We start from the raw sequence: 5166 nt of genomic DNA on the forward strand, positions 1-5166 counted from the left end.
GTAGTTGGAAGTAGGTACAGGAAGTTGGGTGCACAGGCACTGTGGACAAAATATGCATTGTGTGCCTCATTTGCATGTTAAATCTCCACTCCTGGTCATAGTTTTCAGTATTATAATGAGGGAGAACATCATGGAAATGTCAACCCTGGGGTCCAACTTTGGTTTTGTCTTCACCAGTCTTTGTAGTTGAGTCCCTCCTTTGGTTTAGCATGCTGCTTCCGCATTCTTGCAAGATATGCTACTGAAGAGACACTGGGTTTCAGCTCTTGAGGAATGCTGGATTTTGTGGTCAGGGTTGAGGGGACTCTAATCCAGCCCCTGCTCTGTCTCATGATAACAACAATCATAATTATTAAGAGAAAAGAAAGCTATAAACCACCGTATTGAGTTTTCTTTGATCTTGGGAGATAGCAAGCATTGGATTCTGAACAGCCAGTATTACACTTTCCCACTAAGCAGATTTTAGATACTTAAGTTCTAGACTGAGTTGCCACTAACTATTATGTGATTTGGGAAAAGTCACCTTTTATCTCTAGACCTTTCTTTCTTTCTTTGTAAAATAAAAAGATTAAACTGTATTATCTCTGAGGTCCTGTTTAGCTTTGAAATATCAGCTTAAAACGCAGTTTGAAAAACTCTCTGAAGCACCTTAGAACAAGTGGGTATCAGGTATCAGGAGAAGGAGGGCTGTTTTGTTTGTTTGTTTCCAATGCAGATGGGACATAAAATAAAGGGATACAGGAATAGTAAAGATTCAATTTCTGGAATGGGACTGAAGAAAATATTAGAAGCATGCAGATTGAAGCAAATGCAAAACCTTGGTTTTTAAAGACTGTTTTGTTTACATGGAATGTGCTTAGATGTATCCCAGCTCACTCAAATCTTAATTTACTTTTCAAGGTCTTACTCCAATTCTACTTCCTTGATTAAGCTTTTCATGACTTTGTGCTACCCCCTTTTTGTTGCTTTATATTTCATTGCTATATTATATTCCATGAGTGTTGATATATCTTCTCTCAAATTAGATTTCACATTTTTTGAGGGTAGCACTATTGATGCCAGGATGACTTCATAAGAAAATAAGGTATATTCTGTACCCTTCAGGCAGGCATCAAGAGTCTGTAAACCTAAGTGTACCCCCTCCATCTGAATTTCCTTATTTATCTAAAAAAGAGCCACTCACTGAAACCTTCACTTAGTTTTAGAATGATTTTTTACTCCTTCAACATTCCTAGTAGGATGCAGACTCTTATTCTGAGTGTTTGGAGGATATGATTTGAAGCTGACACATAAGGTCAGACAGAGTCTAGAGGTCATCTCAGTCTGGGTATCTTATTGCCACTAGGGCAGAATGAAGGGAAGAGTATTGCTTTTACTAATTAATGCAAACCTTTCTTGACACTATGCTTTACATCATATAAACACAATTTAGGCCAGAAAATTCATTTGTTCATTCATTCATCCAACACACGGCACTTTTTTGTGTGTGCAAGTCATTCTATTAAGCACCTAGGGAATATTCATTTGCACTAGCCATGATCCAGATTTCAGGAAGCCACCTCATGGTTCAGGAATGTAGGTCCCTGGGTGCCTGGGTCGCTCAGTTGGTTAAGTGTCTGACTTCGGCCCAGGTCATGATGCCACGGTTCGAGGGTTCGAGCCCCATGTCGGGCTCTGTGCTGACAGCTAGCTCAGAGCCTGGAGCCTGCTTCGGATTCTGTATCTCCCTCTCTCTCTGACCTCCCCTTGCTCATGCTGTCTCTCTCTCTCTCTCTCAGAAATAAATAAAACGTTAAAAAAATTTAAAAAAAAGAATGTAGGTCCATTCCAATGTGGAGAAAATTGTAAATTTCTGTAGAAGTTTCCAATACAGAGGTCTCTGATGAGCCAGGATAATTTTTGTCCTTTACTAGGTACAGTGGCAGTTTTTTATCATAGATGGCATTCCAGGTAGGTTTACAAAATGTTTCTGCTTATTGACTGATATGCAGAGAGAACAAAGCATTTGGGTATAAGTGGCAGTTTCCCCAACCACTATTGCAGATTTAATTTGAGTGGTAAGGAAAGAAATCTTCGGTAAAGTTAATCTGGTCTCAAGTTACTGTGATCACTTACATAATAAAAAACATAGCACTTTTCATACTCAAATTTCACCAATCAAATCCAATTATACCTATGAGTGATATGACTGATTTCTCTCTGGGCTAGTTTATTCTCCTTTTAGGGTTTATTTTTCGCTTGGTGCATTAAAACCTTGGCCATGTAAAATAACTGTGGATTTCTATTTTAAATCTATTACTGTGAGGCTTTCCTATAGATTGGAAACTCTTTTTTTTTAATTTTTTAAATGTGTATTTATTTTTGAGAGACAGAGTGTGAGCAGGGGAGGGCAGAAGGAGAGGGAGACACAGAATCCCAAACAGGCTACAGTCTCTGAGCTATCAGCACAGAGCCCAATACAGGGCTTGAACTCATGAACCATGGGGTCAGGACCTGACCCGAAGTAGGATGCTTAACCGACTCAGCCACCCAGGTGCCCCAATTGAAAACTCTTTTAAGGTTGTTTGGGTTAGCAGAAAAAGTGATGTATCTTCTGTTTTATAATTTTTAATAGATAATAATATAATAGCAATTCATATTGCTTCATTCATTTGGCCCTTACTTTCTTGCTACATGTGTGATCCTCTTTTTCCAATCTTTCTCTCATTCCCAACCTGTACTTCACTTCTCCTTTAGAATTCTGCTTTATCCTTAAAGCTTTCCTAAGTCCTGTGGCAATATGGATGTAATAATACTATCCCCTGTACCAGATTATGGCTCTTGGCATATCTCAAGTAGCATATCACCACAAAGAGTAAACATTGAAAGACTGTCTTTTCTATTTAACTTAGAGTATTTCCATTTTCTAACAATGTTCTTTTGTCATTGTCTATCTATCTATCTATCTATCTATCTATCTATCCATCTATCTATCTATCTATCTATCTATCTATCTATCTATCTATCCTTTTCTGACAATGTCTGGATATTTAGTACTTCTTACTTGTGGATGAAATCCATTTAGAAGGTCTGTTTAGAGGGGCAGAGCAGATTCCTCCCTGGGTGTTTTCTGTAATACAGCAACAAGATGTATTCATATCAACCAGATGTCATATTTCCATAACGGTGTTACTTATAAGAATGTGGCTTATGGGGCACCTAGGTGGCTTAGTCCGTTGAGTGTGACTCTTGATCTCAGCTCAAGTCATGATCTTCTGGGTTATGAGACCAAGCCCCTGGTAGAGGTCCACGATGAGCATGGGGCTTGCTTGGGATGATTCTTTCTCTTCCTCTGTCTCTGCCCCTACCCCACTCTCTCTCTCTCTTAAAATAAATAAGTACACTTAAAAAAACAAGAATGTGAGCTTTTAATTGGTAATTCAAAAGAAAGGCAGAAAAATATTTTTTATCCATAAGATTTTATTATTTTTTAATTTTTAATTGTATTGATTGAGTGGCTACAAAAAGCTTTATTGATTCCACTTGGTCCACAACCTCCAGAGGGCTCCAGGGTGGTTACAAAGCTGCTGAATGGCTCCAGGGCATAAGCCATGGCACCTGGTGGAGGCCAGAGGGGCCCCTGTAAGGTTGCTGGGCTTCACAGGCTCCTAGTTGTGCTTAAAGGTCAGCCTTTCAAGGAGTCACCCACCCCAAACCAGTCTGCGGGCCAGCCAGCCTGCAGAGGTTAGTCAGGGGATCGCCCATCCTCTTGATGAGCTTTACCTGCTCTTCTATGAAGTGATTTGCCAGGAAGTCACAGGGACAGGGGTGTGTGGGGCAGAACCCAAGGTATGCAGATCCAAAAGGGCCTGGTTCAAGTTCTTCTCCAGAACCAGGGAGGCTTCCATAGTGTCCAGGGTTTTATGCCACTCATCTTGGAATGGCTTCTGCACGTCCTGGAAGAGGGCATGGAGACTGCACTGCACTAGCATCTTCCAGAGACTCTCAGCGTGCTCATGCTTCTTCCCAGGGCCAAGAGAAGGTGCCGAGGCCCTCCAGAGCCACCCCATGGCAGTAGAAATAGAAGTCTGAGACAGGTAGGTATAGGAGGCCTGCAGGTGCATGTTGACCAGAGGGTTGAAGGCATCCTCCCCTTTGGTTGAATAATTCTGACAAATCGGAGAGCTTAGGGTTGATGGTAATAAGGAGCTAAGCTCAGAATTGGTTGTTGGATGTCCTGGAGACACAGCATGGCCAAGAAGATTGCTCTGAAGGTTGCAGCTGGGAGAAAAGTTGGAAAGAATAAATACTTTGATGTTTTATTTCAGTTTACATTTTTAAAAATATTTTTTTCTCTTAAACCTGATACAATCCTTTGTTAGTTGACTTTAAAAAGTACATTAAGTTGATGGTTTCATTTTTGCAACTGTGTCAATGCGCCTAATATACTAAGGAAAAAAAGTAGAATTAATTGAATTACCATTAGTAACCTATTTCTGAATTTCAGTTGGCTGACAGTTCTTTAATGAATGGATTCACTTTTTGCCATTTTTTAGCGGTACAGGCAAAACTAACAATCACACACAGTGCCAAGTCCTAAGAATTCACCAGGGACTCCTATTTTTAAAGAATGTTACCTACATCTTTATCTGGGACATCACTAAATGTTTCCTAGCTAGCTGAGTAGCTTGTCAAATATAATAAATAATACTCAACTTATTTTTATTAAAAAAATCACAGTTCATTTTTCAAAAATGAAAAACCATCTTGATATTAATTCATTGCTAAGCATAGGACAGAATGACTCAAAATTAGCATAAAGGCACTTTGCTCAATATTTGGCCAACATGAAAAAACTGGGCAAGTTCGCATTTGATGCAAGGAGAGGCACAAGTGAAAGATAAATTCTTTGTTAACTTACGTAATATTTAAAATCAACCAATATTTTGATACGTTGAAAAATTTCTGAAATGCAAGTCAGAAAAAAATTACAAAATTTTTCCAGGAAAAACCCAAATTGTCTTTCAACTTTAATACTTTAAATAATCCCATGGTACTGACTTTTTATCTTGTGACCCAAACAACTCATTACACTTTTTTTAATTAAGTTCAACAGAGCACTGACTGTAGGGAGAAACTGGGTACGTTGGGAACAACTTTGAAAATTTAATTTTTATGTAAAAGTAT

The 5166-nt window shown here is 39.0% G+C and overlaps 1 pseudogene; it reads right to left on the reverse strand.

Moving 5' to 3' along the window:
* Positions 1-3647: 3647 nt before the first annotated feature.
* Positions 3648-4637, reverse strand: LOC120237332 (annotated as a pseudogene).
* Between the last annotated feature and the right edge of the window lie 529 nt (positions 4638-5166).

Source organism: Hyaena hyaena, unplaced genomic scaffold, assembly GCF_003009895.1.
Source record: "Hyaena hyaena isolate Hyena2069 unplaced genomic scaffold, ASM300989v1 scaffold_177, whole genome shotgun sequence".
Taxonomy (NCBI): Eukaryota; Metazoa; Chordata; class Mammalia; order Carnivora; family Hyaenidae; genus Hyaena; species Hyaena hyaena.